General features: G+C 42.3%; 1 long non-coding RNA gene across 3 annotated transcripts in view; it reads right to left on the minus strand.

Annotated features, from left to right (window-relative positions):
- The window catches only part of LOC130600250 (uncharacterized), a 217,446-nt gene that overhangs the window by 7,754 nt on the left and 186,820 nt on the right, over nucleotides 1-22,872 (minus strand). Inside the window, exons 5-6 of one of the 3 annotated variants that reach the window (XR_008972410.1) lie at nucleotides 20,431-20,515; nucleotides 5,626-6,008 (exon numbers count right to left, since the gene is read on the minus strand). The exons of 1 other annotated variant lie outside the window; for it this stretch is intronic. This is a non-coding gene — a long non-coding RNA (uncharacterized LOC130600250). Of the gene's footprint in view, nucleotides 1-5,625; nucleotides 6,013-20,430; nucleotides 20,516-22,872 lie in introns of those variants that run through there. One more of the 3 variants, XR_008972412.1, reaches the window with a different exon arrangement.

Here is a 22,872-nt window from a genome sequence, read left to right on the forward strand (position 1 = left end):
GGATGTTTCTCTAGCTGTATAGCTAGAAGTTCAGGAAACAACAGATACAGGAATAATTGAGTGGTCTAGAGCTGGCACGGCTCCTGAAGATGGGCTTAGTGAATTTTGGGGTGAAGAAAAGAGGGGGTAGTATCAGGGACAGCTTGGAGGTGGCCTCTGTGTCATTTGAGAGGAAGCAATGGGGAAGGTTGGAGCTGACATGGTTAGCAGCACACGCCAGGGCGGAGGAAGGGCATTGTAGAGCTGCTGAGAGCCTGGATCAGCCATAACCTTATGGATCATCAGCCACAAATCAGGTTAGATACCAGCTTGCAGCAGCTGGGCTGTATTCTGTTGTGTATTAGCTATGAATTGGGCTGCCTGCCACTGCAGAGGACACATCCTGGCTCATTACACAGAGTCACACAGAGCAGTACTGAGCCAGGTTGAAACAGAAAGTAATACAGAAATAGATGTAACGCAAGTTTTCTGTGGCATCATAAATATCACTCAGTACAGTTGTCTTGGATATCACCATCCATATGTAACCTGCAAGTTCACTGAAAGATGAGGCAGATGAAGGACAAAGATGAAATCATTTGGCAATGGACTTCAAGGGTATTGAGAGGATAACTGGCAGGTCTTGCACCCCAGGAGGTATTGCTTTTAATTAAAAGAACTGAAATTGCCTTGTGATGCACAAAGCCAGACCAGCCAAAAGGACTCAATAATACTACAAAAGCATGTTCACAGGGAGATGGCATTAGATGACTGATTATTATTTTCATGTCTAATTTCTATGTTTAAAGAGGCCCATAAATCCCCAATTTTATATTAAAGTTGTATTTCATTCACAGCCAGGTTTTAACTTGAAGAACAATTGAGGGGTAACAGAACAAACCAGAATGCTGAATGTAGGTTTTAATAAATCAACTTAGAAGAAAAGCATCATCTCTCAGGAACCACATTTCTTGCACAGATAGCAGAGAAAATGGTCTGGGCTCTTAACCTGAGTCTTTGCCTATACCTGTGCCCTCAAAACCAGATCCCCTTAATGTGCAGGCTGTGAGCTTCTCAGCATGAGCAAAATTCAGCCCTTTGAGCATGCAGGTATGAGAAATGACTGGCAGATGAATGCCTCTGCCAGGCACATCAGAGCAGTCCACAAGGTAACCCCATTCAAAACCCGCCTGGACGCATTCCTGTGTAACATTATCTAGGTGTTCCTGCTCTGGCAGGGGGATTGGACTAGATGATCTTTCGAGGTCCCTTCCAATCTCTAACATACTGTGATACTGTGTGATAAAGTGAAGCCAGAACACTCATGCTTGCCTTGCTGCAAGAAATACTCTTTTAGAGAAAAGCTGACACTGGCTGGAGATGCAATGCTCGCAATGCTCCACTATTCCTAGCTCAGTTACCTCTGCACACATCCAATGGAGCAGACCCTGTGGAATGACAGAACATGAAGCTAAGTCTAGATTTATCATATTTCAGGATGTCAGAAAACCTAATATTACCCTAACCAATGAAAAGCAGGAGTGCCACCACTTGAAGGGGATATATTTTACCATGGCTTTTACCCCGACCTTTCCTGCACAGCGCATTTCAGTCTTGTGACCCAAGCATGACTGGTGCTTGCTATTCAAGCTGTCACATCCGTGAAGGAGGAAGTAGGGCTGGCATTAGCAATTTGCTGCTTACTCTTATAGTCAAGCCTATGACAAGAAGACCCATCCCAAAAGGGGGATCCAGCCCTAGAGGCTGGCACATTTAGAGCACACTGGTTGACAAAAAGATTCCTGCATGTTAGGCATGCACCTTCTTCATGGTGTTCTATGGATATGTTTTCACCTCTTACTGCCCATAGATAAAGATGTGATGAACATGGCTTGACGGGAAAGTTTAGATTGGGATCTTCTTATGTCAAATAACTAAAGACAATCATTCCTTATGTCACTTATTCCCCCACCACATGACCGAAAGCATTTTCCCAGCCAAAAGTGCTGGCATTCTCCATCATACAAGGGGTTCACTTCTGATTGCATGCTAAGGGACAAATGCCTTCATCCCATGTCTCCATTGGTGTCTGTCCAGTCACAGGAGAGCCCATCCTTTCATACATTGAGAGATTAACAGATTTGATAGTTGAACCACAAGCGGACTTCTGTTCACAAGATGGAAAAACCAGTAGAATGGCCAGAGAAATCACTCTGCTACCTTGCATCTGGCTCCCAGCTTTGGTTCTTCACTTTAGTGAAAGGATTTGTTCCCAAATAGGCGGAATAACAGGGTTTCTCACACAGCTGCTGCCTGTCCCTGCTGCATTCCCCGATTCAGCTGCCCTCCAGAAAAACAGAGAAGTGGCAGGAAAATTGCTAGTACAATAGATGACTATCAACTTCTGCTGTCGCTTCTCTCAATGCACAGACATTCAGTTATTAAAAATGTAAGAATACCCTGTATTTTAGGTCGCCTTCCTTTCCTGTCCTTCATCACTAAATGTTGTCATAGTTTTCTTTTAGATCATACTAGTAACCTAGTTCAGAAGGCTCCAGCACAAATGGTTTATAACTGACCTGTGAAACACGAGGACCAAAAAGTTGTCTTTGTTTTTTGACTAATGCTATTCATCCCAAGAAAAAAGCACACGCAGAAAGTTCTTAATGTTTTAAATAATTAAATCACCAAGTAGGAAACCCACCTGAGCTTTAAAACAAACTCATCATGCATTACCAATGATCTCTGAAGAAGCTGCCAGGTGAGAAGAAACATGGTAAAGACAGTCTGTTCATCAGCTTTTATATCCTGTACTGCAAAATAGCTCTCTAAATCCTAACAGAAATCACCATTCCTTACCTTACCCTAGTAAAGAAGACAAAGAGCACAGGGAGAAGAGAGCTTGCATGGCTTACGGCTTTTAGAAATTACCTGCCAAGAGTGTAATTTTAAAGTGATTGTCTTCCATTAGGGCTACAATAAACAGCATGGTGGAAAATTCAATCTGATTAGCTTTTCTAATGAGCTGCAGGAGGTTGTGGAGGCCAGAGCAGAAGAATCTTAAACATTCCACCACTGATTACAAACCTGCCTCTGAATTAATCAGATAATGAAGTGCATAGATTTAATGAACCTAATGCTGATCAACAAATTATCAGTGATCCTTGTAGATTTTTGTCAGGCTAAACACCTTTTTTTCTAAGCTTTCTTAGAGCAGGAAGGTTACAAAAACTATGTGCTCTTGAGGTAGATTTTTATGCAATAACCACTAGTTGTAAACTTTATAATTTACACAATTATTTAATTTACTCACAATGTGCTCAAGTTCCTGGTGGGGCTCCAGGAGGGCTGTTGTTATCACGGATACAATTTAATTGAGGCAGCAGCAATTAAAAAGACGAGCTAAATCCTGAGGACTTTTACTACAATCTCACTGGAACAAATGGAGCTCTTACTCTGGAAATGAGAGCGCAACAGGTTTTAGATATTGCCAGTGTACCATGTGCAAACCCAAATTCCTAAACCCGAACTATCTCTTTTGATAGAATTTAATTAGCTCCTTCCATTTTGCAACAGAAAAACTAGCCATAGTATCCCAAAGCAGTGCTATCTAGCTGGTTGTGGAACAAAACAGATAAATGCTATTGGTACTCAACATTATATTTAAGTTTCAGCAACCCCAGTGCTCCCTGTGAGGGTAACACTTTTACTACACCTGATCAGCCTGATACCTATTTCTTATGAGACACAGACCTTTAAGGCACAGGGAGAAACGGTTTCACTTGCTGTTTCTTCTGTTTTGGAATGCTCTGCTTTTGGGATTTCTTTCCATTTTCTGCTTAGTCACCAACTTAATACTCACTGAAAGATCAAAGCCATTACTGTTAAAATCTAATATACTGCTCTTGGCTACTGACAGAGTCAGGGTATGGACTAGACAGACCTTTGCTCTGATCCAGTATGGCAGGTCTTATGTTCTTATTATGACTTAAAATTTACTTTCCCCACAGGGATGTGCTTGTAGAAGTCCATCTGTGAAGTGATTCATGAGAAGTGGACATAAAAGAGAACCGAATATGACTAACTGAATACATTAAAAAAATTAAACAAGTATTCCTGACAAATGAACACTTGAAAGATCTTAAATAAAACCCTAAGAACTTGGATTTGTCACCTCTCTAGTATCTGTTTTGCATTTTAAACAGTTGCACCTTTGATGAAACATTTTTTTAACGTTATGTATTGCCCTTTCCTTAGAAAAACATATGTGGCTTTTCCTTTCTATCTCAGTTGTTTTGGATTAAAGAAGAAGAGACAATTACAGCAATATCAAAGAAAGAGACAGAAGCAATCGCATGGATCAAATTATTATCTCATTGAAATCCAGGGGCCTGTTACTTGCAAGTTCAGTTGGACCAGGATTCATCCCCAGTGCCTGGAACAGTGGCAAATTGGTTTTAAACCTTGTGCATTACTCATCTGTGCCCAATATGATTTATCCTGCAATGTTAGGTTTTTGGAATTTGTCTGAATGGCTTTCAATAACAACAGCTCTGGAAATCAAAAATACTCTGAATAAAAGAGCCCAACTTCTTTTGAAAAGTAAATTTTGTTAGAAATGTCATTTCTATTTCAGTTACTGACTTTGAATGTTCAGAGTCACTGTGAAGGCAGAGCTGATTGATAGACTATTTGCAATATTTGTTTTTGAGGAGTGGGAATAGGCTGAATTTTATGGCAATAACCATTTAATACATTATTCCTAACATCACTGTGTATGCTTTCAAGTGATGGCATGCACATGTTGTAAATATGGTATCTTTCTGATTCTAATAGGGGATAATCATAATAGATCAACCAAACCAACAGATATGTGACTGCATCTAGGGGTTGAATGGCATAACACTGACACTCATAAAATAATCAAATAATCTCTTTTTCCTGCCAACCGCAGGCTAAGCATTGCTCACTGTGGTTTTGAAGTTGAAATATGTCTCAAAAATGTCTTCTTCTAAGTACAATTTTGAACATCGACTGTCTCACTGCTTTGGAGTTTTCATGACAGTCTTAGTTTACAATGCTAGAAAACAGGATGCTGGAGCATCAGCAAGCTTTTCAAAACCCCTAAAAGAACAGGAATTCTGATGGATGCCATCTTAAGCGAAATGAAAAGATGACAACATCCCAAAAGAAACAAGGATGAAAAGCGGGGAGTACTTCACATCTCATCCTGCTGGCAATGCTCAGCTTTTCTGGTTATCAAACTCTACACAAGTAAAGTGAGAATAACCCCCCCCCAATGAATTGGTTATTTCTCAAGATGAAATACTTAAAAAGGGTTTGTGGTAGATGATGCCTACTTTTGGAACCTCTGAATTTCCAAAGTATTTTTAATATTGAAACTATGACTAATATTTTTATCTTGTGTCTGATGCCAGTTGTTCTTATCCTAGATCAGTTGAGTATATTTGGTTAACTCATTTCTAGTTATTTTGGGGTAGTTCATGCACGCTGAGGCCACTTGCAGGAAGCCCATTAATAAGCTACCAAGACCTCACAAGTTTCAGGAGGCAAAGATACATACAGAAATATCTTCTGCAAGTCATAGAAAGGATTGTGTCTAAATTCAGGCTCAAGGTGGCAGTTTGGGTTTGTTTATTTGTTTTTGCTTTTTCTCTTCTTTCTTGAGAGGAAACCCAGTGGCAGCTGTATGTATTCATATCTTAGTCTCACTGAACTTTTCCTTTTATGTCAGGAGGGTAGATTTGGTCATGAAATTCAGTCTTCCCAACAGTGCGATTTAAATACCTGTTTTGGTACTAAACAATCAGCATTTTTTTCTGTGCACCTCTGCTGGTTCTTCCACATATCCCATCCTGTGAATCACAAGTATTTCTGTCTGGGTATTTTTTAGATACTTCTAAAAACACAGAGCTGGACAGATCCTCAGGATGCACCAATGGCCCGAGCTCTCTGTAAGCTGCAGTCAGTGGTGATTCTTGAGACAGAAGGGGTTTTCCATATCCCACCTACCTGTCCAAACAGCGAATAGGGAAAAAGAATAATAAAAATAATAGGTAGCTCAGACCTCGAAAACAACTGTTTGATCTAAAAAATTTCCCTCTCTGGGATTCCATATCCTTCCCTGACAACCTGTTCCACTGCTCAAGTGTGCTATCCACACACCCAGAAATGATGTGATACTATTTAACCTAATACCCCTTGGTGTAAACTAGCCAGCTCTCTCTCCTTGTGTGTTAGGAAACCTAAGAAGTGACAGTGGACATCTAAAAAAACACCATTATCATTTTTGGAGGCTTGTAGCTTCCCTCATTACCCTTCTAAATGTAATAATGACAGTTGTTTCAACCTGTCCTCCCAGGCCAGGTTTCCTACATCTCTTAGCACTTTAGCTCTCCCTCTTTCTCCCTCCCTTCCTCTCTCCCCAGTTTAGCTCTGTTCAAACTGCAGAGTTCAGAACTAGATGCAGGAATCTGGCTCAAATCTTACAAGTACCAAACTGTGCAGATCAATCACCCCCTATTTCTATACGTGCCTTTTGCATACACAGTCAGGGACAACTCTTCATGCCATCCAGCTACTCATCCACTACATTCCTGTGCACTTATCTCATGAGGAACACAAGTATTGCCACAAGTAACCAAGAAGAAAAATCATTCTTGATTTTAAAGTTAATTAAATGGCTGAGAGTTAGCAAATTTCCATGTGTCCCAACCCCAAGCAGGCTCAGCATCATTCCAGCTGTGTGCTAGGGTAAGTATAAGAAGGCAGTCCAGAGAAGTCTGTTTACTAGAGCATTATGATGGGTCAAAGAAAGTTCTTGGCAGGCTACACAAGCTCATGGGTCAGATGTTATGCAGTCCTGTTTTATGTCTTGTCTTTTATATGTTAAATTCCTGGGAAGTTGGGAGAGGAAAGGAAAGAAGAGGAGAAAAGAGAAGAGGAGAGAAGAGGAGAGGAGAGAGATGTTCTTTGGACAATATAAGAGCAGTTTATAATAATAAATGCATGGAGAGAATTAAATTCACTGTCATCAGCTGCTCTCACTCTCTTAATTTAAATGAACTTCTGTCCTTTTACTCCAACCTGACCAAATCTCCTGGCAAATACTTTCGAAAGCTTCCAGAGTAGGCAGTCACAGAACTGGGGACTTGCTAGATTAACTGCTTGTCCAGATTTGAGTGACCCAACTGTCACATGTTCACTAATCACTCGGGCCTGCTGGCACCCTGGACCTGTGGCTGCTTTCTCGGTCCTGCAGAACTGTGCAGGCTGCAAGTCAAATCCACTTTAGCTGAGCAAACTGGCTCGTGTGCCATTTTTGGAATATACAGCTCTATAAATCTCAGTATGGCCTCTGGAACTGTATATTACTACAGAACTGTGGGAAACCCCTTTTGGGAGAGAAGTGGCACAGTTGATATTTAATCACTGCAAAGTCTATTGCAACACACTGTCTCTTTCCTTTGAAATAAAAGCTTTTGAATTACAGATGATCAAATATATTCACACCCCAAGCGAAACCAGAATATTTCTGGCCTCTTGCCAGTATCGGCTTGGGTGTAAAATATGTGACATTTTGCATTAATTTTTTACAGTAATAAAAGCACTTCCTCAGCTAAAATCTCCTTTGCCATCCAGCAAATGCCACTGGGCTTGCACTTAGATTAGATGCATACGAGTAAATCCATAGGTGTCATGACTGGGAAGAACAGTACTTCTGGGCACTGTGCTACATGACTGCTTATAGATGCCACCATGGTACAGTCATCCACCACATCTACAATTTGACGGATTAGCAAGAAGCAATGCTTTGAGATATACTTTAATAAAGGTAATTACATTAATCTATGCACGTGACCAGTGAAACAAGGCTGCTATACTGTGTGCAATGTGGCTGAGTTAGCACTGATACAGGCATCTTAACTCAGCATTTCCAAAATCTCTAGCTCTGCAACCTGAATGTTGCATTAACTTACCTTCTTCTTTCATGTATTGACATTTCTTTCCTTTGGGGAAGGAGGCCCAAGATTTTAACAAACTGAGAAAGATGATGTTAACCTTATAAGAGGGATCAGTCGCAGAGTGAGTTAGGAGTTTATTTCTAACACCTGTTGTCATTGCAGTGTTGCTGCTAACAGGGTAAGTATTCCTCTCTCCAGGAAACGAGGAGTCACCCCATTAAACCCTGCTCTGTACAGTGAGGGGAACTGGGGATGGCAAATCTGTCAGAGCCCGCAGAGCAGAGGCTGACAGGTATCAGCTCCTGAGCTTCCCAGCCCCTGATGAGGCACAGTGAGGGAACAGATCACACCACCTCTGCAGGCCCTCAGAGACATTTGCTTTCTCTTTTCTTCCTGAGAAAACAGAGCTCTCAGCCCTACTTCCAATGTCTCAACCAAATTGTCTTAGCTGTAATTAAACATGGAGAGGGAGAAGAAGTATTTCCTTTCCTGCTACAACAGTCACATCTAGCATTCAATTTATCTCTGAGCAGAGATCTGTCACTTGGAACGTGGGACAGACGGGACAGAAAGAATGCTGCCACCTGTGGCTCTGCATTTTTTAAAAGGAACGTTGCTGGGTATGAGATTTAGACTCTCCCTTCTGGCTCATTTGAAGACAGGCAGCCTGGGCCTGATTTACAAAGGCAGCAAGGTCCCTCATGGTGCAGACAGGAATCCAAGACCCTGAGTCATGTAAGTCTCTAACGTCATGATCTGAACAGGAGTTTTGTGTTCAAACTTTGGGATTTCTGTTCTCTTCCCATAGGTGCTTAAATGCCATTGTGAATCAAGAATGGTTTCATTCTTCAAATGCTCTCTTTCTTGAAAGGAGTAAATAACTGCTGTTTGCCTCTTTACACAGGAAAAATTGCACCATGACACCCAGATCTACAAGCTCTCCAAATTATGGGAGCTTCCCTTATAGTTAGCAGACACTGTGAACAACAGGACTGCAGTCTGTGTTTGGAAGCTACCTAACTTCCACCTAAGCCTGTTTTACAAATATATTTCTACCAAAAAAAAAAAACCCAACAAACCAAAAAAGCAACAAAAACCCCAGAAAAAAGAAAACAAAAGGGTAAAAAGAAAAAAAATCCCTATACCTTAAAAGTGTTCAACTATTTGTGAATGGATCTACATAAGCATCTGTGGGCCAGCAGACTTTCCTGCTCATTTATGATGTTAAGGGTTGGGATACATGACCTAGTGGGCAGGAAATCAGGCACACACACAAGTTTCCCTCTTTCTGCCTCACATAGAAACAGGATAAAGAAAACACAGGGGGGAAGGGGATGGAGCAAGAGAGAATGAGAGACAGAACGGTCACAGTTGTTCCAGCTCTCCAGCACAGTTCTTACCAGCTGCCACCTCCAGCCGCGGATGTTTTGCCTGGGCTCAGGATGCTCTGGGAGAGCTCTGGCCCGTGGGAACAGCCATGTGCATGTGATGTGCAGATGAGAACAAAAGGCCCTGTGAAGCCCGTACATGCTCCACACTGCCTGAAATGCTGAGAGCCACTTTTAGGAGACAACTTACAGAAAAATAAAGAAGTTTACAAACTGGTTTAAGAGACAGTTAAATGGTTCTTTGGGGGGGGGGCTTTATAATTGAATTATAAGAACAAAAGAAATCTGAGGAGCAGGCAGAGGCCTTAAAGGCCCAACATGCTTGACCTCATTTGGTTTAATTGCACTGCTGGCTCTCTCAGTATAACCCTCAGTTGGAGAACAGTCTCTGGAAATCATTTAAACTCCTTGCTTCAGTTGCCTTTGTTAGTGATTTAGTCAATAATTTTATTAGCTCTTTGGTAAGATAGCTCTAAGTGCCCCAGTCTTTAATTAAAAGCCTCTTAGGTTTGAATCTTTTAGCAATATGAACATATCTATCCAAGCTCATTATCAGAACCTTCTATATATTTTATAACTTCCTCCTAGTCATCTCGGAGACGCTGTTTTCCACAGCGAGTAAACCCAGCTCCATTCGCGTTGTCAGTCTGTCAGGACCACGGTGCAGAGCTGACGGCAAACTGAGCTCTGCAGACCTTCCCAAGCTACAGCGAGGGGCCAGCGGGAGGATGGCCAGGGCTGCGGACGTCACTGGGCAGCGACATCGAAGAAGTGTCTGCAACCAGGGCCAGGAGGGGCCAACAGAGATACTGCAGCACTGTTAAATCATGATTTGGTCCTACCCTGCCACCTTAAGTACTGTAGCCTGGGGTAATGGAGAGCAGGTTTCGCCTTCCTCTGTGCTATTGGTTAAAGCAACTTCCATGCCACAGTCCCCAAGATTTTTCCCTCTCCTTGACATAACAGATGTTAAATTTTAAGCAAGTCTTAGCTTCAGAGTGACTTTTTTTTTTTATATCTGCCCTCCAATAACTTCTTTATTTTTAGTACTTAGGTAATTTCTTTGAAATGAGTTCCTGTTTTTTCGGGAGGGTTTCTGTTCAGTCAGTGATCTCCCAGAAGCACAAATTCAGTGCACCATTTTCAACTCCAAGCAATGTGAATACTTGCAAGGCTGGAAACAGTCATTACTGCTCTGAATACGGTGGTGGTGTTCAGTTTTCTGGGAGCAGAGCAGGGGATGGTAATCAAATGGGCACCATGAAACTCCTGGTAAGCTGATTCCATCAGGGCTCAGTGCTGCTGTGAGAGGGCTGTGGAGGATGGCCTCCTTGGGAGCACATTTTGGAAACATCTGGGTCTGATCCTACTCTCTCATGTTCTGAATCCTGTGCAAAGTGGGTCCACTGTGCTCTCTAATTAGATCTGCTCACCCTAACTGTAAGGATGGAGTTAGGCAAAGGTACAAGCAGTGTTAAGTGAGTCCATCCTGATGGTCTCCAGGAAGACTGACGAGGAAGCTCAAATTGCAAGATAATATACTAGGAGGTGGCACTTCCTTCACCTGTGCAGAGTGCTTCCAGTCTCCCCCCAGCACAGCATCCACCCAAGCAGACCTGCAGAGGAGCTCATGCAGGCTGCAGTACCCAACAGCAGGCTGCTCTTTGCTCCTGACTGCTTGTAGGCAATGGGAACGCTTAGCAAAATGCTCTCCAGGGCTGGAGGAAGCTCCTTGCACCTCTATCCCCACACTGAATTTGAGAACTATCTGCTTCCCAGCACCACAAGTTCAGCCAGCTCTCCCATAAAGAAGCACAGGAGTGGTAGTGCCAGCTGTGACACTGTCCTCCAGCCCCAGGCTAAGTCACAACCTTCCTGCCTCAGTTTCCCTTTCTTCAAAATCAAGATAATTGTGCGGGACACCTCAGGTTGGGGGGGATGGAGAGAGCTTAATGAGCTCTTTGTAAAGTGCTCTGACTACAAATAGTGCTATCGATAGTAAGTGTTAACTATCAATTATTAAGTGGGAGTCAGGTTTCAGGAGCTTTATAACAGGGAAAGGTTAAGCTAGTGTAATAGCAGAAGACATGTAATGAAGCTCAGTACTGCCCTGTAGCACTGGCTATGAGAAGCTAATATCCACAGTAAAAATTCCAGCTCTGTGGCCTATGCAGAGTATTTTGCTCTGCTGCTATAATGATGACACTTAGAATTAGACCGACATAACCTAGAGAGCTCTGGGGACTCATCATCTCTGAGATTTCACTTAATTATTGGCAAACTCTGTCATTTAGTATCCCGAGCAGGCTGCGCTATGTATAACCAACACATCTAATTTGATTTCATCTTGAATTGCTCCTATGAGTGGTCTTGAATGGAACCGCATCTGGTATCTTGGCAACGTCGCTTCTTCTCTTGGAGAGAGCTGTCCTTGAATCTATAAAATGGATCTCTTACGGGGGGGGGGGGGGGGGGGAAGTATGTGAAGTATGTGTGCATGTGTTGGGGGGGAAAAACCCTCCGAGAGCACACAAAGGGAGGCTTTGCTTCGTGCACATTTGATGCGATTTGGGTTTTAATATCTTTTCCAGATAAATTATATCCATGAATCTTGGTGTAAATCTTTTTTGAACTCGGGCAGTGGATTTAAGAAGCACACAGGTTACTTTGTCCTTAATTGGAACTTTCAAGAGGGAATTGGTTGCTGGTTTGTGTGGACAAAACATGATTGCTTTCTCCCCTCTGTGATATACAATTATATATCGTTGTATATAGGGGAAGGTGGGAGGATCAAGTGTATATTTCAAGGAGGAAAAATAGTGATCATAAAAGTATAGTCAGAAACGGATTATTCTGGGTAACTTGGCACACAGGGATCGCTCAGCTCCCCACTAACTCAGGACTTCTCTGTCCAGCCAGCTCTCCCTCCTGGCAGCTGGCTTGTGGAGAAGAAAGCTCATGCCAGCTTTCATGTACAGCATAGAAACGGCAGATGATGCACAACCCATCACCTTTTTCAGGGTTTTGGATGTTGTACTTCACATGAGGACAAGCCCAGGTAAATGAATGAGTAGGTTCCACAGAGAAGCTATGCCTTCCACTGTTTTTATGGGGGAGCATGGGGGAGATGTGCAGATAGAGCATATACATTCATGTGTGACACGGTTTCAGTGACTTCTCTCAGTTTCTATTAGTCCTTGATAAAATGACATTTTCTGAATTATAGGAACTTCATCTTCCACTTAAGACTTGTTGTGCCCTTTTACTATAGAAAACTTAAATCACTGGACTTATTCCAGGTACTGCAATATCCTACTTGTCAATAAGACTCAATCCTGCAAAGCTGAAAGCACAATGACTCTTCTATTTGTTTCTAGACATGCAGTATCTTGTAACATTTGTAATATGAACAGCTACAGAGAATACTCTCCCTTTACACCATAAATGGAATGTATTTAGGAATCACATTTTGGAAGTAATATGTCTCAGCTATGAAAAACAGAGGCACACCAGGGAAGCTCAGGATAAAAATGAAGTAACAACTCGGGGGGCTTTTTATGCTCTGTAACTCAAAACTATCTGACACTTTCTTTCAGTTTTCTCTTGGTCATTCCCAGACTACCAAGTTAAAATTTTAGTGGGACTACAACACAGATTAGAATCCTGACCATTATCAGCTACTTGGTAACTTAACCACTTTTTTTTCACTTGACAAATTGATATTCATAGAACTTTATTTTTCCTTTTCCCTATGGGAAGATCCAGTCTTTCTCTACTCAAAAGAAAGCTGCAGTTATTTTTTTTTAAAGGTAGATCTTTTACCAAAATCAACAAATTTGTGGTGACACAACAGATACTGTCTACTGCCTTTACCTTTCTCAAATCTCTTAAGCAGAGTGAAACCACAGTAATGCGTGCATTTGTGAATATACTGTGTTTGAGTGGTCAGTGTACATTCATCAGCTCTAATAAAATGTTCAGTGCTTCTTGGATGTACAGGATATGAATCAGTTAATGTGAAGAAGATGACCACACAGCATCATCATTACAAGATGGCATCAGGGTTCTGCTGCCTGTGGAGCAGCTGCGGTGGTGTGTGCTCTGCACATTTCAACAGAAAGAGCCAAAGAGAGGTAGATGAATGCAATCCTCTGCTCAGGCACATAGGAGTTAATTATGAAAACGTGTGATCTTTGGGATTTTCTTCTGTAATTATATCCCCCACTTAACAGGGCTTCTTTCTGACTGTTCCTCCCAATAACAATATGCTTTTAAGTACCCAGCGATGATTGCTATTCTTATTTGCACTGCTGGTTTGGTCAGATGGTGGAACTTTGTACGACCTTCCAAATACAGAGAAAAAAAAAATGATGCTAACATCGTGGCATTTTGGGTGATTAATAAGGGAAGCAATGTTTGGAATCAGGATGGAATTGGTAGTGTTGCTGGAGATCTAAGCAACCCTGCTGATGGCTCCTGCAGGCTGAGAGCTATGCTGCATGTGACACTTCCAATTCATGCATTGATTCCACTGCCCTTTAACTAGTAAAGAAAATGTTTATAAGCATCTATGAAAATAAGTGATGTTAGGATAATGCTAATCAGAACAAAGGGACTTATGTCTATTTAAAGGAATAAGTAGATCTGGCTTTAATTTTTTTGCAAACTTTTGCTCAACATGCCTTTCTCCAATTTAAAGAATAAAATCCAAGTTTCGGTTACTTTTAGATTCAAACCATTGTGCTGGCACTGTGCAGTGGAACATTTTCTTTAAATTCCAAGGCAGTCCTTTGATTAAAAAAACCCTGATGACTGCCAGACTAGACAATCTCTCAAGGTCTCTGCCAGCCTTATGGCTCTATTATTTGTCATCGGTCTGGAAAAGTCTCTGCTCTCATTCCTATCCATGTAGTTGTACTGCCTGCATTTTACAAGGAGTGGTGCCATAGAGAAGCTGAAGCAGCTTGCCAAGAATCAGAAAAGGGATCAATGATCAAGTCTGTGCAGAAATCAGCCTTCTGGTTTTCCACTGTATAACCAAGGAACACAGCCTCTGACAAAACTGCTCAGCTACCCCACAGAGGACTCTCTACAGACCTTGGTGCCTGATACCTGCAGGCAAATGTCAAATCCACAAACAACTGCTTTCATGAATTTCTTTAACATTCCTTCACCCTCCTCCCTCTTTCCCATCTCTTTCTTACTTCCATCTTTTTACATACCCTGCATACCCTCCCAGGTCCCATTGCTGCTCTGTTTTCCAGGTCAGCATTCCCATCGCTTCTTTCTTGATGGCTTTTGGGGCTGCAGACGGAGTGAACATGTGCAGAGATGGAGAGACGAACCTGAGACAGGTTTGACTTATGGGAAGGGAGAACAGACTGAAGAAGGGGACCCGGGCTGTGCTGGTCTTACCATAAACTGGAGCAGTTTTTGTGAGAACTCTCATGGGAGAATTTAACACAGGCTTACCAGGAAATGCCAAGGACGTTTCAGACTTCCTCCTCGCTGCCATCAGTAGGCAGGAACATGCCAGTGCATATGATACACACAGCCACCAGACTGCAGAGTCCCCATCCTTATTTAAACCAAGCCTGCAATGATCCCTTGGTATTTGGCTTCCAAAGAAAATCAGGATTATGCAGTCACATTGTCTGTCTGTTCCTCGTCCCAGTAAGGTTGAACTGGATGGCCAGCTTCTAGGAAAACTGCTTCAAAGCTATTAAGTTGCCACATGTTTCATGGAAGTGAGTGTCTGGACAGAACATGAAAGCTTTTGCCATAAGAAGTTCCTATTCCTCATAACAAAAATCTGGAAGAGGATGTGTGGTTGCCCATTCTGCTCTGAGTTAGACTCAAGTGTGTCTACATTTTCCTTTGTGAATGATTTTTGAGTCTGAATCTGTTCTTGAAAACCTCTAGCAAGGGGATACCCCATCACTCCCTGGCAAACCCAGAGCAGTCACCTAAGCCTTTGCCTTCCTCCATGCACTGCTGCTGCATCAGCTTGGTATGGGAGACAGTTTTAGAGAAACATAAATAAAGAAGCTTGAAAAGAAACAGAAAAAAGAAAATACTTATGAGTAACAATGCCAAATATCAGTTTTGTGTCCTGAGATAACGGCTTCAAAACACAGCAGCTGCCTAAAGAGGCAGGCCCTTTCAAAACTAAAAAGACTATTTGGAGAAACCAGTCCCAGTAGTCCCATAAGCACCGATCAAAACACAGCAGTGCTGGATGTTGCCAATTTGTTGCTGACAATGCTTTGTGTCGCTACCCTCATTTAGGCACTCAAGATGGAAAACACACTCCTAATACCTAGTTATATCCAGTAGCCTCCGCTCCTTGTGGCACTTCATTTTTGGTATAAATCTACTCTACATGCCATATCCTTTTGTGAGAGGCAGGGACCCGGGGCTAAATGTATATAAGTATCACTGAGATACATCCTTTAGCCTTGAATCCAAGCGAGGAAGTATTACTCCATTTTGAAGTGCAGTGAGATAAGAGCACACAGCCAAATAGCATCTCCATTAACAGCCCTGCGAAAAGCGTAATGGTGCACAGAGCACAAAGGCACTCGAGCGGCAGCGCAGCAGCCTCCTGCGCGCTTCCAGGGCCGGAGACCGGAGCTCTGCAGCGTGTTTCTGACCTGCACCATGCCTCCCAGCCCCAAACAGCCCGGGGTTCTGCTTGGGAACCCAGCAGAGGGCACTCCTAAACCAGCACCAGGAGAAGATCTGGGCGCCTGGGGAGAATTCGCGTTGGGATCTTGTTCCAGAGGTTTGTGGCTGGAAGCCTGGCCGGTTTGCTTCCGCTCATGCAGGGGCATTCAGCGGGAGAGGAAATCCTGACACAAAATGAGCTTTCTGGGAAAAAAGCAGAGACATTCACGGGCACGTTGCTCCCCTGATGTGTGGTTGGTTTGCCAGGGGAAAAAGTGATAGTTTTCCATGTCCTCCAGCTCATGGCTGTGGCTGCAACTGCAGTATTTCCGCCCGGTTTGCTGGCAGTGCTTAAGAGCTAGGGATTGTATTTCAATATTTATTAAAAAGAAAGACTATAGGGAAGGATAAAAAAGATCTTGGTTTAATGGGAAGGAAGAAGGAGAATGAGGAATCTGCAGTCTGTGCTTTCCTTTACATTTCTGTGCAAACTGGTCACTTACTGGTTGATACTCACCTCTCTCAGCCGCCTGGCCTGATGAGCCCGTGTTGCCTTTCAACCATACTGCAGCGCAAAGGAGGTTTAAAACTCCATCAGCACTCACAGAAAGCATTCAGCAGTGCTTCTTAGTCACCTCTGCCTGGACTGCCCTGTTGCTCATCAGTAACTTATGCCCCTAAATAATTAGAACTACCATGGAGATTTAGTTCTGGCTTTCCCATTTCAGAGCTTTCGTCTGCTTTCAACATGGCATTGTATTTACTGAATACTCTGTCCCTGGACCTTCCACCTTTCCAGGAAAGTTACTTTAGCATTTTGCCAAACATGCTGGGGTAAGGCAGAGGCTGGACAGGGAGGCAGTCAGGCATTGCACCTTCTTCCCAGCACCCATGGCTCCGAAGTGTGCCAGCTTACCATAATCTTCCTGCCTCTTGCCAATGAGTAACTGCCTCTCCATAGGCAAAGATCACAATAAAGATGTAAGAAAGATTTTGTTAAACATTTTGGGAAATAGGATGCCATTTAGAAATGAATCCCAAAGGTTCAGGGAGGGTTGGAACTGGCAGAAGGGAAAGTGGTTGGGAGACACACACTTCTGAGCCTAGCCCAAGAAACATGGGGGCCTGGCTCCCTGTGTAGGCCTGTGCTGTGGGATGGAGATGCACACACAGTCTCTATTCCACCTTGATTTTATGTCTGCAAGAAGAGATGAAAAACTTCCCCTTGCCCACAGGAAAGAAGTGACAGGTATGAAACAAACCCCAGCTGACTTTGGGGGAATAAAGGCATTAAAAATCAACCCTGCATTTGCTCCTTTGGATTCAGCTCCAGTTAAAATCACCTCTTTCTACTGATAGGTCTGCTTCTTGTTTAAGTGACAGCAATGCCTATTGTGCTGGTAGCTCAGATCATGGCTCAGCCTTGCTACACAAAGGCTTGTCCATCTACTGCTGGGTGTTTATGTTCTCAAGTTTTGAATTCTTGCAGGTGACTCAAGGAAATAAATCTGATTTAGGGACTTTTAAGAAAAATTATTACTTGTAAGAGACACAGACGGATTGCAAACAAAGGGCTGGTTTCTGCTCCTGGTGAAGGCATGAAGTTGAGGCAGCAGAGTTCATTCCTGACTGCTTTAGGTTTTCAGGGACAAGGAGTGAAGTAAGAGCCAGCTGTAAGGGCAGAAGCAAGCACTGACTTGCTATCAGACCCTCATGATTACCTCTGAGGGGAGAAATGCAGCTTGTAAAAAAAATTATAAGAGGGTAACTGCACCTTCTTCTTCATGAAAATGAGCAAATTCCAGAGTGTTTCTTTTCCTGCCTGCTATGCCATTTGCTTCACCTTCATTTCACGTGCTGTCTCACACAATAGCCTCCAGGGATTCTCAGGGAAAAAAATTTAGCTGCCTCACCTTCTGTGCCCAACTCCTGCCTTCCTGCAAGAAAATTATCTGCTGCTTTCCTAACAAACCAGCATCAGTTCTCACTGTAGTTAAGGTTATGTCAACACTTCTATTATAAACTGCTCTTGTCAGGAATTTACAAGTCGGCTGTAAAAATTCCCTTTGCACTTAATTCTGGCATAGGCGAAAAAGCCCCAGGAGCACATTCAAGAAAATCAACATTTACGTATTGGATTTAACACTTTCCAAGAAATGAAAATTTCAATGCTAATGCAGGCACTATCATCAAACCAATGGCTCCAGTGAGTGTGTGAATCCTCTACTGGAACAAGTCACCTTGGAGTGCCCTGCACTCCAGTGTTGCAAATAAGGAAACAACACTTGAGTGCTACCATAGGAATAAGAACAGAAGTCCCCGGAAAAATCCTTATCTATTTATCCTGCAGTGATTAAAATGCAAGCCATCCTGTTTACTGAGGGATACATCCTGTCCCTCATAGCAAGAAGCTCTGTTTCATGTACAAAGGTTTTGCAGGAGCTGAGGAAAGATTACTTGTATCTATCTAAAATATTTATCTCACCTTCATCCTCATCAGAGCCCCTTGTAATCACCAGCACATTTAGCTTTTCTGGTGCATTACTGCCATTTATTTTCATTTCAGAAAGAGAACAGTGATAACGGAGAGAGGTCAAATGATTTGCCCAAGGTTGCAGAGGACAAGCCTCTACTCTGGAAAAGGCACTAACACCCATGCCTGGGATCCACCCTGGCAGGTCCTCCATCCTCTCGTGGCTTGCTAAGGAGTAACAGCAATTTATCGTCCTTAATACAGCTCTGAGCCTGCAGTTTCTTCTGTCTTCCCCAGGTTACTACTTGGCGGGATTTAATAGTTACTAGCTTCATCCTCCCCCTCTACTTCCAATCCTGCGTTTTTTTGGTTTAAGAGGAGCCTGGAAAGCTCTGAATTTGTCTCTGGGGAAGACAAGAGAGCCCAGGTATGAGCTCCCCAAATCCTTTGCGTATCAGAAATGTTGCTGCTTACAGGTTGAAACAGAGGCCAGGATTTGCTCTATACACAGAGAGGTGTGCTTTTACATTTTGTCTAGTCCCATATGGAAACTGAGGAGTACAGGGCACTAAGGTAAGCTCTGTATGTCTTGAGGGAAAAAAAAGGGGAAGGACAGACGGAGGAAAAATAAGATACAGAATTAGCAAAAGTGTTGTTGAGACAGTCTTTAGTTAGTTTTCAAATGCTACAGGAAATCAACTGAAAGAAATTACAATAATTCAGGCAGACCTGGTGCAGCTTCAGTAAGACCACATTTTAAAAAGTATGATTCCAGCTCTCTAAACTCTTCCACATATTTAATGCATGCAAATATCTACAGCCATGCGTATGCCTCTGCAAAGTTATGCTCATGTTTGCAGTGTTGCAAGCCACATTTTAAACAAAGACTTAGATCTCTATCTTCTACCTTCATTTAATTGCACTAGTACATGCACAAGGAATGCTGGTGACAGCTGAGGAGGACAAGTAGTAACCCTGTGACAATCCAGGTCCAGTTTTGAGCAAAGGCCAGTGTAAGTCTGCAAAGAAAAGTGCTGAATTCCGAGTAACAGAATCAGGCCCGAGAAGCGCAAAAGGAATTTACAAAGCAAGATTTTCTGTAATATGGTCCACTGGCTTTTGATAATAAAAACCACATTGTAAATGGCCAAGAAATTAATCTTTAAAAGGCAGCTGTAGCCCATGTGTATTAACTATGTATTTCAAAGACGTTTCCTCTGGATTTTTGTTACCTTCTTTAATACATGTTTCCAGCCAGCAGAGATGTTATGCTCTGTGGGCGAAATACAATATGCATTTTGAAAACATTTATAAATATGTATACACCCTATGGATTCACACGGCACTGTAGGAGCTGTGCTCTGGTCTGCCTTGAAATAAAGGCAGTCTTTAAAAAATAATTACAAATATAGTAAGGTGTACGTTGAACACAATGCATGGGGATTTAGCCACATCAATTTCATTAGCGCTAATGAGAGATGTGCAGCTAAAGCCCAGCATATCAAGACATCATGCATAAGGAGAAGCCTGTCTAATGATGTGTTTACTTATTAAACCAGAACAGCTCTGAAGGGCATGCATGTTTATCTATTTTTATTTATTCCTTTTCAAAAGAAATTAAATGCCCACATGCACGCACGCACACACACACACAAGCATCTCTATTGTGTAGAACACAGAATGTCTACATTTTTATACATTAATATAGAAAAAATCAATTAAAATTATACTTCTTTTTTTTTTTTTTTTTTTGCAATAGGCAAGATAAAAATATCCCTTGAGGTTGCAAACCAGAAACATGCAAATAATTTGATGATGTGGAATAGCATTTTTGTGCTAGAATAAACAGGTGTGATCATAAAGGCATCAGTGGTATGTTTTAGTAGAGCTGAGATTGTGACATGCAGCATGACTCAAAGCTGGGAAATTCTCAGCTCACCTACCTCGTTTCCTCAGCTCTCACTTTCGTCTTTATAAAACTTCCTTCCTCTTCTCACCAGTGGGGCATGTAGAGGGCACACAGTCTGAGTTAAGGGAAAGCCTTAGTTCTAGTGCATGTATGTGCGTCAGAAACTAGGTATTTTTCATCAGTTTTGTTAATTTCCAGACATGCAAGGATGCAGTTTCTGCAATTGTTTATTTTCTTCTCTAGATTACAAGTAGCTTCCTTTTCTGAATAGCTATAACATGCATTTGCTGCCAAGTTCAGGGTCCGAAGATGTTGCTCCAATGCATCATTTGAACACTTCGATGCCATCTACTAGATCATTGTGTTAGGGGCCAAGTTAGGGCCAGCAGGGTAAAGGCAATTTATAACCCACATAGTGACATCAATCTAACCTAGCAACCTCCCTAGCAACACTGCCAAAGCATCACAATGTGGCCCCTATAGCTTAGATGATATGAAGATAGTAGCATTGTTAGGGTGGGAGGTTGCCACTTTGGCCTAGCAACAAATAACAGCCTGACCTTGGGATCTATTGAAAGCTGAGAAGCCAAGCAGAACAGAGGGAGAACCACCAAATGAAACCCCATGGGTTCCTGCCTGTTTCTTTTATGTAACCTAAACAAATTCTTCGGAGAAAAATATGGCAATGCTTACAGACATGCTGCATTCATGTATATTCAGCATTGCTTTAGCTGGTTAAACTGGTACATCTTTTATGTTGTGGTTTGGAAATCATAAAACCCAGGTGCAGAAAAAAGGATGAGTACAGAAATCACTACAGCCAGCTCAGAGTGGTGATAAACACATTGCATGTTGCTGTTGAAGTGCACTGATATGTAAGGGCTCACACATCAGGACACGCCGGGTAATCCAGGAGCCCCAGACACACTGGGGTTTGGACTCACCCAAGAAATCTAGCTGTAGCCATCTTATATGCAGCATTTTGACACTGAAAATAACAAAATGGATATAAATCACATTCCCCCCTCCGTTCTCTTTCTTCTTGTTACCTCATTCAAATGAGCCCCCTATACATGCCATTGTGCCAGTTCTCCACATGCAGCTGCCGAAGCAAGGTAACATTTTTCATTCCCATATAGGCATCAACTGTAGGACATCCTCTTAAAGACATTCTGGAGCTATAAGGAGTTGCACCTGACCTGCTTGATGTTTCCAGTTTCTAACAATGATCCCATACTCCTGGTGTTTGTAACTGAATACCATTTACAGCATCTTGACAGTTGCTATGATTCAAAAGTGATTCAAAGACAATTGAAGGAAACAAATGGGAAGTACGAAAAAAGCAAGCGATGCATTTGTTTCTGTACAGGTAGCCCTGAATCAGTGGGTGGTGGTGGAGGTTACCTGATGCTGAGCTTCCAGGCACCATTCAGTCTTAAGAACATATATAACAGTATTAGCCCAGCAGTTCCTATGGAAATCACAGCCTTTGTAATCTCAAAGCTATTCTGTACAGTGACCACTTTTAAGCCCAACCAGAGGGGATAATTCACCTCCCCCTCCCCATTTGCTGGTTTAAGCTACCAGCTGGCCAGTGTGGAGAAGCTCAAATTGCAGCTGCCTTCACCCTCTTCAGCATTCAAGATAAACAGATGACTTCGGTCTGCAGCAACTACATATTGAATATATACTTTCAAAAATGTAATTTCGTTTGTTACATGAAACATATCTGCATGTGTGTGTGGTTCTGCATGTGGGTGTGTTTACACACACGTTTATGTGTGATTACATATACTGAAAAGGGGATTTTGTTAGCTTTTTAATGCCATCCATTTTGTGCCTTGTTTCCCCCTTGTCTAACACTTGGTATCACTTTCAGTTTATAACTTCTCTTGAGAGAGTAGCCACAAGCCACAAATAGTCAATTGTCTGCTTACAGCAGACTTCAACAAAGGGACTGATAGAGCTGAACTGGAAATGGCACGTCTATACTGCAGTCACTGCTACAGCAACCACAACTGCAGTTTTGGTTAACACAAAGTCAGGGGCAATTTATCTTATAAAACCTTAGCACAAGTTCCATCACAGAATATAGCATTTGTCCATTAGATCCATTTGTATTTTCAGTCAAGACCATGACAAATCCAAAGACATTGTATGAAGTGTGTGAGAGTTTGCGCCTTTGCATGTTTCTTAAATTACAAGCTTTAAATGCGTTGAAGAATAGTGAGGATTGGGAGAAACCTCTCATGTCCCAGAGCCACTTCATCCATTCCATACTTTTCCAAACTGAAACTGGCCAGATGGATTTTTTTAATCCCTTGAATTTCCCATAACAGCCCTTGTTGGAATTATGTGCATTTGAATGGTAAAGCAGAAGGGCACAGTGGTAACCCAAGCAGGATGCCTACCTCCCTGCAACACAGACCTGCTGGGATTCCCACAGATGTGAAGAAAAATGAAATTTCAGCT

The sequence above is a fragment of the Pezoporus wallicus genome, unplaced genomic scaffold, assembly GCF_028554395.1.
Source record: "Pezoporus wallicus isolate ANWC-B61680 ecotype Strahan unplaced genomic scaffold, APGP_CSIRO_Pwel_v1 contig_6401, whole genome shotgun sequence".
Lineage (NCBI taxonomy): Eukaryota > Metazoa > Chordata > Aves > Psittaciformes > Psittacidae > Pezoporus > Pezoporus wallicus.